The 13,438-nt window shown below is 43.7% G+C and overlaps 1 pseudogene; it reads left to right on the top strand.

Annotated features, from left to right (window-relative positions):
• Positions 1-9,603: 9,603 nt before the first annotated feature.
• LOC125523117 lies at positions 9,604-10,922 on the top strand (annotated as a pseudogene).
• Positions 10,923-13,438: the final 2,516 nt, after the last annotated feature.

Below are 13,438 nucleotides of genomic sequence, written 5' to 3'. Positions count from 1 at the left end.
AGGTGGAGTGTTGTAGCACTTGTAAGTGAGTGAGAATAAGAGAGCCTCTCGCGCACTCCTCCGCCGCCGCTCGCTCGTCTTGACTCGACTCGACTCGACACGTCGCGATCGCGTTTCATGAATTCGAGCCTTGAGCTGAGACAAGTTTGGTCTTTATTTTTATTGCTTAGGAATACTGACTCTAGAGTCGTGACGGACGCGTCACAGCCTATTCGGTTCGGGTCGCTCCCGCAATCGACTCGGGCATGCGACGTGGGCCTCCCACGTTGCACCCTTTAGGGTTTTCTAAACCGCTATATAAGGACACACTGCGGGTGCCGCAACACACAGAAAACCAATCTAGGTTTTGCCACACCTCGTTCCTTGCGCCGCCACCGTAGTCCACCTCATCCCGAGCGCCGGCATGCACCAGTGAACGGAAGAGCAGGTCTCCGAAACCACTCGCCTTTGTGATCCTACACGGGAGAGGGCGAATAAGGTTTTTGGGAAGCGCCACGTGCGCGACTGCTCGCTGTCTCCATCACAGCTCGCCTGCCGTCCAGGTCGGGCGATCTTGCTCGTCGTCGTCTACAATGTCATCTTCCGCGACCAGTCTTCACCAACGTCGTCATCAACAACATTGTTGCACCAACGGCTACCTCATCTGCAAATGATCGGTATAATTGTAGTGTCCCATCTTGTTGGTTAAGCATGTTTGTCAGTATCATGTTTTGCGATGTTGTGCTGCTACTATTCATATTGTTTAGTGCTTCTAGTATGCTTGAGATTCACATGTTAGTAGCGGTTTTCGTCATGTTTAATATTCTGGAATTAATCATGGAAATTATGCCTAGTTACTTAACAATCCAAAAACCTTATTTTGGGCAATTTCCTGAACTGACCATTGTTGGTTTTGTCGATGCTATGAGGCCAGAAAGTTTTAAGGGTACCAACTTTAAGAGATGGCAAGTGAGATGCCAACTTTTGCTCCAGTCCATGAAAGTTTGGGACCTGATCAGTAATGGTCTTCCTAAAGGTGCATCTGATGAAGATTGGAATAAGCACAAGGAAGCCAATACTAATTTCAGAGGCTGTGTTCTGAGTGTCCTTGATGGGCGTCTATGCGATGTGTATATGCACATCGAAGACGCTAAGGAGCTCCGGGATGCACTGAATACTAAGTTCGATGCAACCGATGCAGCCAGTGAGTTGTACGTCATGGAGAGCTTTCATGACTACAAGATGGTGAATAACCGTTCTGTAGTTGAACAGGCTCATGAAATACAGTGCATTGAAAAAGAGCTCGAATTCCTCAAGTTTGTGTTGCCTGACAGATTTGTGGCTGGGTGCATTATTGCAAAGTTGCCTTCTTCATGGAGGAACTTCGCCACATCTCTCAAACACAAGAGGCAGAAGATATCGCTTGAAAATATGATAGCGTCTCTTGATGTTCACGAGAAAGCCAGGGCAAAGGACACGAGTGACAAAGGTGGTGATATTCAGGCTAGCACCAACATGGTGCAGAAGAATCACCATGTCAATAACAACAGCAAGAACAAAGGGAACTACAAGCCCCAGTTCAATGGTCCTATCAATACTACTACCTTCAAGAATAAGAAGAAGAAGAAGAAGGTGCTAAACAAAGCTGGGCTCGAGTGCTATGCCTGTGGAGCGCTTGGCCACTTTTCCAAGGAGTGTCCTGATTGTGCGAACAAGAGAGGGAAAACGGCACAAATAATGTCAGCATCGTGACCGCTAGCAACATTGATGGGTACAGTAATTTTCCGATGATACTTCTTTTAGTCTCCATGTTGGTGGATTGATACGGGTGCTACCGTTCATGTGTGTGCTGACATCTCTATGTTCACTTCTTATCAGGACGCTTGGGATTCTTCTGTCCTAATGGGGAATGGATCACATGCTACTGTTCGTGGTGTTGGCACGGTAGATCTGAAGTTTACTTCGGGGAAGATTGTGCAGCTGAGGAACATGCAGCATGTCCCTACTATGAACAAGAATCTTGTTAGCGGCTCCCTTCTTTGTAGAGATGAGTTTAAAGTAGTGTTTGTATCCAATAAAGTAGTTATGTCGAGATTTGGACAATTTATTGGTAAAGGCTATGAGTGCAGAGGCATGTTCCGCTTTTCACTTTCCAAAATTTATAATAAGTCACTAAACCACATTTATGGCAATGTTGATTCAGAGGCTGATGTTTGGCACTCTCGTTTATGTCATGTTAATTTTGGTTTACTGTCTCGTATATTGGTTTGAGCTTAATTCCGAATTTTACCATTGCCAGAGGTTGTAAGTTCCCTAGTTGTGTGCAATCTAAGCAATCTCGGAAGCCTCACAAGACAGCCGAGGAGAGAAACTTGATACCTCTAGAACTCATACATTCTGATCTATGCGAGATGAATGGTGTGTTGACAAAAGGTGGAAACAGATATTTCATGACGTTGATTGATGATGCTACTAGGTTCTTCTATGTTTATTTGTTGCAAACTAAAGATGAAGCTTTAGACTACTTCAAAATCTATAAGGCTGAAGTTGAAAATAAATTAGAGAGAAAGATCAAACGTCTCAGGCCGGATCGTGGTGGGGAGTATTTTCCAAAGTTTTAGATCACGGGCGAAAAGTGAGCGATCGCGGCGCAATCGCGGCCTGGAGGCCTCCCCGCGATGCAATGCCTTAAAAAACGCTAACTGCCGCTAATCGCGCGATCGCCCGCGAAACGGCGCGATTTGACTTTGCGTTCGCTTCAGTTTCGCTGGGATGGGCCAAAATTCTGAAAGAGAGGCCCAAATAGAGGTCAGCCCAAATCCCTACGAATAGATAGCACTTCCTCCACGAAACCTAGCATGGTCTCTCCGTTCCCTTCTCTCCCTCCCACCGAAAAGGTTGCGGCGGCTGCGCCGTTCTTCCTAGCTACGGTTGGCAGGCCGGCTGCTGCTTCGCCGGAAACTGGATCCGGTGACGGGAGAGGCGGCAAGGCAGCAAGGTAGCGAGGCAGTAAGGCAACGACCACAGCAAGGCAGCTGGCGACGAGGGGTCTCTGCACGACTCCGCGACCACGAGCAGCACGTCAGGCTCTTGGGATTGAATTGCAAACTTGTAGGTTCAGGTATAGCAGTTCAGGTTGGAGGTTCAGGTCCAGGTGGTGACAAATGTTGATGAAGAACAAGCAGAAGATGAAGATCAAGAACAAGAACCAGCTGTGACCATCAACTTCTGCTTTCTGCTTCCTCTGCTTCAGAAAGTCCTCTGTTTTCTGCTGAAAAATCCCCTGCTTTTTGAGATAAATATGCACATGTACTGGTTTGGATGGGGGATATACGTGCACATGTTACTGTTCCCGCGAACTGGGTTAGCGGCCGCTATCTCCGGCTATAGCGGCTTTAGCGTTTGCATGAGCCAGCCGTGAAATGGGTTAGCCCGCGATCTTAAACTTTGGTATTTTCCCAAAATATTTGATGAATTTTGTGAGGAACATGGTATTATTCACGAGAGGACGCCTCCTTACTCCCCCCCAATCAAACGGGGTTGCTGAGAGGAAAAACCGCACACTGACCGATTTGGTGAATGCCATGTTGGACACTGTTGGTTTATCTAAGACATGATGGGGGAGGCATTGTTGACTTCGTGTCATGTCCTGAATAGAATTCCAAGCAAGAATAAAGAAGAGAAAAAACCTTATGAGGAGTTGGTTGGGAGAAAACCATCACTTTCATATGCGCACTTGGGGATGTTTGGCTAAGGTCAGTGTTCCAATTCCGAAGAAACGCAAACTGGGACCTAAGACGGTAAATTGTATCTTTCTAGGATATGCTCAGCATAGCATTGGTTATAGATTTTTAGTGATTAAATCCGAGGTACCTGATATGCATGTTGATACTATTATGGAGTCTCGTGGCGCAACATTTTTTGAGAATATGTTTCCTATGAAAGATATGCATAGCACTGCTAGAATATCTTCTGAGATAATTCCTGGATCTAGTACATCAAGTGATTATTCTGAAGAACCACATGAAATAGTCCTTGAGACGGACGACAATGAAGCAGTGGGAGTGTGGGACATCGGCCACCACGCCTTGAATCATTTGGATATTAACAGTATGACCTTTAAAGGGGAAAGCCTCCCTGCACATCTCGCTCCATGCTAATCTAATAAAAAACAATGATAAAAAGGATGCAGGTTTGGCCCCCGATCTCAAAGCTACTGCCAAAATTAAAAGACGAAATAAACAGCAGCGACGTTGCATTGGTTCTGGTTTGTTTCGTACATACCAGAACCTTGAGACCGGACGCTCCTCCTGATGCCCCACACCCTTGCCGCCGCCGGCTTCGGACGGAAAGTTGTCTCGTCTCGCACCCTGACTTGGCATTGCATTGCCAAATTTCACACCATGAATAGTTGAATACACATGCAACCTTACCTGCTGGGAGTACTCATGAAGTGGATTCCTTTGCTCTCCATGCATATACGAAGATGAGTGCCTGGACAAAAAGTAACAGAAAACGATGAATGCATGTTGACGGACAAATTTAATAAGAATTAAAATATCATGTCAACAATAGTAGAGCCCCAGCCAGATTAGTGCTCTGTCTTAACTCTCAAGTATGAACTTATTAAATGTACAGTTCAGATGCAAGCTAGTGCGGCAGATTACTGCAGTTCCACACTAACTATACAGCTGACAATTCAGATTTCAGAGTACAAGCACAGTATAATAGCATACGCTACCTTCACATCAGAGTCCCTGAGGTGGCGTGCAGGCACTCCGCGGACACGACAGATTCAGCTACTGTATCGAGCAAAGTTACTTCCAAATCCCGAGTATCAGCATCGTGACCACATCGAAGATGCCAAGGCAATTATGAAGCTGACTTGATGGCTTAAGATTCTATTGTTCTTCAATAGCTACATCTGGAATCAACTCCAGATCACCCAAAACAATGAATTAATTCAGATCTTTCTAACTGGGGAATTCAGATCAGTAAGTTCTAAAAGGGGAATTGATGGACTAATTCAGATCTTTCTAACATAGTATGATGTATGAACATGCTTTCTAAGAAAATTAAGTACTGATTGTAGGTACATGCATCAGACCTTTGCGTGCCCGGACGGACCGGTTGAATTGAGAATAATTAAGCTCTCGGTCTTAGCAAGTAATACTTATATAGTGGTAGAATCAAGTTTTTAGGCTTGGTGTTGGAATATTCCTCTAGCTCGCTTTCCCATTGTCGACCAATCTAGTCATGGATGAACACTGGGCAGAGCTCCCAACCAAGCACGAAGACGAACATCAATTCAGAATAAAAAATCGATAATACTTTGCAGGCTGCCGTGATATGTAGAAGTATACTCCATACCATCACCTTGTAGCCGAATCTGACGTGTTCTAGCACGCTGAATTGCGCCCCCTATGAGGGAGGGCACTCCATGGCCTGGCCATGTTCCGGGAACCCCTCGCACACGCCCGGCGGCCACAGAAGCCGGAGAACTCGTAGGGGAGGCATGACATCTGCGGCTGCTTCGACCGGCATGCGCACTCGCCGCACCGAGGTGCCCTTCGACGTACTGGGGCTGCGCTTTCTCTTCGGCAGCGACGCCTAGAACATCCCAAGTTGACTTCTCCTCTCCACCATTGCGAAGCCTATTCCGCTGAGGCGCAGCTAGCTAGGGTTTGCAAGGCTACGGAATTGGGAAGGGGTATCGGTAGGTTAGGGACCTGTGATTTTTACGGAGGGAAAGAACGGCAGGGATGCGAGGGACAGAGCAGGCCTAACAGCACAGCGACGCATGGCCTAGGCGGAGATCCGATGCAATGACGGACGAAAAACAACGAACGTGATTTGATATTTGATTGATCGGACGTAAACGTGTTGCGGGTAAGAGACGATCCTTCTTTTAAATCTTAGCCATCAATCTTTGTGGTGTTAACAGATATAAAGAGGTGACTTATGAAGAACCACGAAAGCTTCCGTCCTTTAATATTAGGTAAAGATAAAGATATGTATATCGAATGCAAGTTCATGTATCAAAAAGTGTAATTAACTCTTCCGGTGAACATGTTGTGAAGCGGTTCATAACGAGAGTACTACATGTGCTTCCATTGCATTGCATGAGTTACATCAAGCTTTTCTTAAGAAGCCCCAAGCGATCAATTATTATTTTATTTTATTTTTGCCTGAAAAACAGTGAAGGCATGGTCAAGGCTTTGCCTAGATAAATCTCATCAGGAAGAGTGGCCAAGACAAAAAATTCCCACCATCGGCTATGCCTAGATTCTCACAGGATGCTGTGGGACGCATACAACTACACAAATCAGACACAGTAATAGGCTGGTTTCGCCGTTTCAGGTGTTGGGTCTTGGCCTAACGCCGTTCCAAAATTTGTAGGTGACAATGTGTTCAACAGAATTGAAAGCATACAGTGATACTGCACACTCAGTAGAACAAACACCAGGACATTGTGGCTGCAGCCTACAGTTGAGCAAATCATGTCCGCACACTCTGAGAGCATCTCTATCAGACCCCGTATAATGCTCCGACCCGCAAAATAATCGTCAAAATACGGGTCCACGCGAAAAATGTTGCTCGATCAGACACTGTAAACACGTCGGACCCATAAAAAATTTTGAGGGGCGCAGTAAAATCACATCTCCAACCATGAAAATGCAGGTTTCCCTCTCGACCCGACGGTGCCCCGTATCCCAGAAAAGCGGTTGGCAGGAGGGACGTTTCAGCCCGCGCCCATTCCCCACCCCCTTCCGCAGCCGCCCGCCATTGGTTCTGTCCGCCCGCCGCCGGCGATTCCAACCAAATCTCCAGACGGAATCACACCACAGGGGCGCCTGAAAGAGACGGCGAGGATTAACCATCGGCCGTCCTTGCATTCCTCGAAATCGCCATCTCAGGAACGAGATGTTGATGCAAGAATACTTCGCGGACAATCCAACATATCCGCCGCACCTCTTTCGGAGATGGTACCGAATGCGCTGATCCCTCTTTGTAAAAATAGTGCAAGCTTGCGAGGCCAATTGTTGGTATTTTACTCAAAGAAGAAATGTCGCGGGCTTGAAGGGATTTAGTGCATATCAAAAATTCTCGGCAGCTATGCAGGTAATTGCATACAACATTCCGGCTGACTATGCCGATGAGTATCTTCGCATTGGTGAAGATACTAGAATTGAGTCGGTGCGTAGGTTTGCCAAAGTGATCATCCGGGTCTTTGGTCCTAAATATCTTCGGACACCCAACGAGGAAGACACAAAAAAGTTGATGGCATCAAGTGAGAGAAGAGGTTGGCCTGGCATGCTAGGAAGCATTGATTGTATGCATTGGACTTGGAAAAACTGCATACGGCATTCCGGCTGACTATGCCGATGAGTATCTTCGCATTGGTGAAGATACTACAATTGAGTCAGTGCGTAGGTTTGTCAAAGTGATCATCCGTGTTTTTGGTCCTGAATATTTTCGGGAACCCAACGAGGAAGACACAAAAAAGTTGATGGCATCAAGTGAGAGAAGAGGTTGGCCTGGCATGCTAGGAAGCATTGATTGTATGCATTGGACTTGGAAAAACTGCATACGGCATTCCGGCTGACTATGCCGATGAGTATCTTCGCATTGGTGAAGATACTACAATTGAGTCAGTGCGTAGGTTTGTCAAAGTGATCATCCGTGTTTTTGGTCCTGAATATTTTCGGGAACCCAACGAGGAAGACACAAAAAAGTTGATGGCATCAAGTGAGAGAAGAGGTTGGCCTGGCATGCTAGGAAGCATTGATTGTATGCATTGGACTTGGAAAAACTGCGCGAAGGCATGGCAGGGAATGTATTGTGGCAAGTTTCGTGATGCAACAATTGTGCTAGAGGTCGTAGCATCCGAGGATTTATTGATTTGGCATTGCTTTTTAGGTATGCCGGGTACTCTCAATGATATCAATGTGTTGCAACGGTCTTATTTATTTGCTAGGCTTGCTAGTGGTGATGCTCCTGCTTGCGACTACACTATCAATGGGCATGAATACACAAAGGGATACTATCTTGCAGATGGTATCTACTCTTCTTGGTGCACATTTATCAACAATATCAAAGACCACAAAACTAGGAAACAATGTGAATTTGTAAGGGTACAAGAGGCAGCCCGAAAAGATATTGAAAGAGCCTTCGGGGTTTTGTAATCTAGGTTTGCCATTGTTCATGGTCCTGCTCATTTTTGGGACAAGCGATCCTTGAAAATCATCATGACATGTTGTGTTATTCTTCACAATATGATTCTCGAAGATGAGAGAGGCATGAACTTGGAGTTCTTCTACGACAATGTGGGTAGCCGTGTCAAACCAACTAGAGACCCTAACCGTATTTGAACATTTCTTCAGACCTACCGGGAGATTGAAAATGCAAACACTCACTTTCAGCTTCGGGAGGATCTCGTTGAGTATCATTGGCAAAGGGGCTGGGTAGTAACTCATTCCATTTTTGTATTCATTTCATTTAATTCATGTGTGATTTGTATTCGGGACAAGTTTTGTATTGAATTAGTTAGTTTGCTTCGGTGATTTCAGTAATTATTGTAAATTGGATGACTGTTGTATTGTAATATTGACATTTTATCTTCTATTCAATTAATAATTCTGAATATGTGGCATATGTGTCAAATTCAGATAAAAATCCATCTATTTTCGTCGCATAGCAGAACTCCACCGGCGCACGCACCAGCCCGCAAAACCGTTTTTCCGCTAACTGTAAACGAGTTTTATGGATCGGCATTATATGGAGTCTGCTAGAGATGCTCTGAATCATCCTACTCTTTAACATCACTGAAAAAGCATGAGTCTCTACCGAGCTGAGCACACATATGAATACACGAATCACCTTGTAATTTATCCCTAAATTAAATCAAACTGGAGCGCAAACTCGAGCAGTAAGTGGGTATAAGTTTTCAGTTTTACACTTCAACTCTTTCTGCCCCGTGCAGACTTGAGAAGCTCGGACAACACCATAGGAAAGTTGTGGGCAGTTGTGCTGCTCTGCTAAAACCAGAGTTGTCCCTGCCGTGTAGACGCTGATGCCGTCAGAGAGCGCTGATGCCATCAGAGAGCTTGCCTTCGCAAATTTCCTTTCTACAGCTCTGTGCTGCTCTGGCATAAACTGTTTATCTGCTGCCATGTCAAGGAAACCTGATTTATCCCAGCTTAGCTGTAGTGCTGTACAGCTAAAGACATACTAGTATTAGAATTTGAACCTTTAGTGGTATATAAACAGCAGTGTGTCTGAACTGCATTCTGTTTTCTTTCTACATCAATACAGGCAGCTCCATCAGTGCTTGTCTACTCATGTTTTCAGGAACAAGGTTATGCTACAGGACACTCCACCTGCCCATCATCCATTCGACGAAAACACGCCAGATAACCTGGCGGCGATGCTAAGATAAATCATGCCTATTTCATTTACCGGGAAATACATTACAAAGGTCAAATGTCGGTTTTGTCCTCGGAGCTCTGGTGCCCAACTGCCCATATAAGAACCCACACAGCCTCACACTCTCACCACACAGTTATCTCCTCTGCCTCCCTTGATCCAGGAGAAGAAGAGGCCACAGCTTGCTCGAGGAAGGAGATGAAGGCCAAGAAGTTGAGGGTGGCCGCAATGGCCGCACTGTGCGTGCTCCTGCTCCTCGTGGAGCAGCAGTAGGTGGCAGCCATGTCCGAGTTCTGCCACTGCTATAGAGACGGAAAAAGTCCAAAATAAACCTTGAAGTTGTAGACGAAAGTTAAATCAAACCCTAAACTTTGAATCCCAGAAATTGGCACTCTGAACTTGCAATCCCGGTCTATTTTGGACCCTAGACCTGTTTGGCAAAACTGAGAATAGTATAATCCCGGCCGGGATAACCAGCTACTCTCACGGACAAGAATCCGGGCCGGCCCACTATAACACAACAAGAATTCGTGAAGTTTAAAAAATGTTCACACATTTCTAAAATTGTTCAGAAGTTAAAAAATGTTCCTGGTTTCTATTGTTGGCGCAAATTCAATTCATTTTGTGTTTTTCAGAACATGGGTGGAATTTTAAAATTCTATCCACAGGTAAAAAAACTGTTTGTGATTTCAAGAAAATCACATTTGTCAAAAATGTTCAGAATACCAACAGTTTTTCAGATACTATGATTTTTTTTCAGATTTTCAAAATTGTGTTACATTTTTAAAATATGTTTTTGGAATTTCATAAGTAATGTTTTTAAAAATTGTTTTTAGATTGTTGGTTGCGGAATCGACTGGGTCGGCCCACCAGACATGTAGCAAGTTTTTTTTCACACGAGACGTAAAAATTCCTTCTTTGTTTTTCTTAACGCGTGACGTAATAATTCCAAAACAAAAAACATGCCGTGGAGTCAAACTTAGGACCTGGCATGGTTGACCTGATTTCACTAGCCACTACACCAGACGACTGGCCGAAATTATTTAAGCAGAAACCAACAACTTTGAAAAAGTGAACACCTTTTGAAACATAAACATTTTTTGAAACCTCAACAAAAATATAAGTGCAAACACTTCCGAGTGCAGGCAGGACGCGCCGCGCTGGCTCTGCATCCCATCCTGCGTCAACTACTGCAGCTCCAGCCTTGGCACCGGCCAGGCCGCTCTCGGTGACGACGGCGGCGCCACATGCAGGATGGCCTGCAAGCTGAGCCTGAGCGTCTGTGGCTGGACGACGGGGCCAGAAGGTAAGACGGCAGGACCATATTGACCACATTCCTTTTTCATCTTTTGAATTGACGAATTTGAATCTGTGTGTTTCTTTTTCTTTTGACAAGGATCGTTTCTTCTCTTCTGTTCTGACCATTTCTGTTCTTGCATTGCATTTTTACAGATGCAGCTGACGCCGCGATCTGTGTGCAAAACTGCAACAGGAAATGGAGCCACAAGGCCAGTTGACTTCCAAGAACTGCTCCATTCTAGGAGAAGAGAAAAGAATGGGATCGTATATAATCGATGTTCAACGGCTGTGATTGTACGTAGCAGCAACCAATAAAATGAGTTTCTCTTGCTGCCATCTATACATAATTTATTTAACTCTGGCTTTGGTTTGGCCTACCCATGACTCGATCGTGACAACCAAATTTGTTTGTCTTTTTTGCGACAGAAAGTGAGGGAAAATATTTCTTAAACTAACTCATAGTGTAGAATAATTAAACTTCAAATGTTCGCCAAGTCATCAACAAAACCTTAGAGAAAGGAGAAAAGATTAACATGTCCCAGAAGCAAAGTAACATTACTTCTGAAACTAAATATGAAAGGGAGTTATGGATTTGTAGAGGCAAATCAATGTTAAAAGGGAATTTCGTTTGGTTTGCCTATCCCTGCCATATCATAGGAATAACCAAATAACCCTAAAAAAAGAATAACCAAATAATTTCGTCAGAAGCAAGTGAGGCTTTGAGTTTTTGCTAGGAACGAGTGAGACATTTTATTTCTTCAGTAACTAGCTCATAAAATATTTCAAATGTTAGCCAACTCAAAAAATATTTCACAGCATCTAAAATATTTCAAGTCTATAGAAAAGTACATTAACTTCTAAACACCAAATTAGTCTAACTTAAAATGTCTTTATAAAATATATTTCTGTCCCATGTCTATTTGATGTTCTAGATCTTAACACATTTATCAATACAGTTAGTCTAACTTAAAAAGAAATTGACTTAGGACAAACCTAGAACTTCAATTAATTTGGAATAGAGGAAGTAGTTCTTGAAAAAAATGAATTTTGTGAATTTATCTGTTCACAGCCGAAAATCCGTGGTTTAACCTTTTATTCTGCACATCCGATGTATTTTTTTCAGTTCTTAGGGTATTCTGTCTATCTCAATTGATGATCATCGAGGAAAAGAATATGAACTTGTGAACTATAGCATAAGCCTGTGAAATGTTGTTCCTAATGACCTATGGTTTTTTGTAGTAGATGCATGATGACAAGAGTAATTTATGAAGAATGATGCTCTAGCTGCAAATGAGTCACTCATACACATGACAATGGCATTCATGGGATGATATCTTAGCAAAAAATGCATGTCCATACCTAGCATAAATTGCATTCCTGGAGATCTTTGGCTTAAGCACTCGCTAGGATAGTCAAGACTTGTTCAGAGTAAATGGGTTTACAAATTACTCACTGAGAATGGAGTGTGGCAGGAAATCATTCGTAACAAATATGTGTGGTCCAAAGCCATTTCTCAAGTTCATTGCAAACCCGGTGATTCACATTTTGGTATGGTGTCATGAAGGCCAAGAATTCTTTTTTCAAGTTGGTACTTTCTCAGTTAGGGATGGTTCTCATGTTTGATTCCAGAAAGATACCTAGCTAGTGCCACCCCGCTTATGGTGCAGTATTCTAGCTGGTACAGGATTGTCAGACATAAATTTGTCACGATCAAACAAGTTTTAGAACAATAAAACCCCGATATTTCTTTTCGTAGGGACCTCTTTGGCCCTCACCTGGCAACATGGAATGAATTACTCTCTCGTCTGGAGGATATTCAACTGATAAGCGAGTGAGACAAGTTTCGATGGAAACTGCATCAAAAGGGTAGTTTCTCAGTCAAGTCCTTGTATGATGTGATGGCCCATATTGATGTTCCCGTAGATAACAAAAAATTGTGAAAGCTAAAAATACCTCTAAGAGTGAAGACATTCCTCTGGTTTTTAATTAAGTAGAGGGGTCAGCTTAACTAGAGATAACCTGACATGATGTAACTGGCAATGTAGTAAGACACGTGTCTTTTGCCAACATGACAAGTCTATTAAACACTTATTTTTTGAGTGTAAGTTTGCTCATGCAGTATGGGCCATAGTTCAAGTAGCTTCAAATCTATACGCCCCACGTATTCGGCAATTGGTTACAGGACATTGATAAACTATTTTCTGCACATTTTCTTGTGGGGGCGGCTATCTTATGTTGGGCATTGTGGCTTACCAGGAATGATGTCGTTTTCAATAATAAATGTGTTTTCTTCTCCTATGTAGGTTCTTTATGCATGTGCGCGATGGCTCCGTACTTGGTCTATCCTGCAGAAGTCGGACACCAGAGACTTTTTTATGACAGTGTCTACATGGATGGAGCATACGGCTAGGGAGGTTTTCTCCCTCCATGGATGGCGGTGTAAACCCCGTATAGGATCTGCCCCACCCTAGGTTGGATTGATTTATTTTTGCCGCAAAACAATGTTTATTTTTCGGTCGTTTGGACTTGTTAGGTGTGTGCATCATGTTATGCATAGGTTGGACATTCTTTAGATGGGTTGTATCACCTTGATAAATCAATTCAGTGAAATGTCCTTTATCAAAAAAAAAGACTTGGTCATGACCTGCTCACGAAAAGAGATCGAACATGCATAAAGCATTCAAACAACACACTAAGCTTGCATGCTCAAAATTGGAAAAGAAATTCACCATCA

Source organism: Triticum urartu, chromosome 7 (genome assembly GCF_003073215.2).
Source record: "Triticum urartu cultivar G1812 chromosome 7, Tu2.1, whole genome shotgun sequence".
NCBI classification, from domain to species: Eukaryota; Viridiplantae; Streptophyta; class Magnoliopsida; order Poales; family Poaceae; genus Triticum; species Triticum urartu.
The sequence above is the reverse complement of the archived record's forward strand: the minus strand, read 5'-3'. Positions and strand labels throughout refer to the sequence as shown.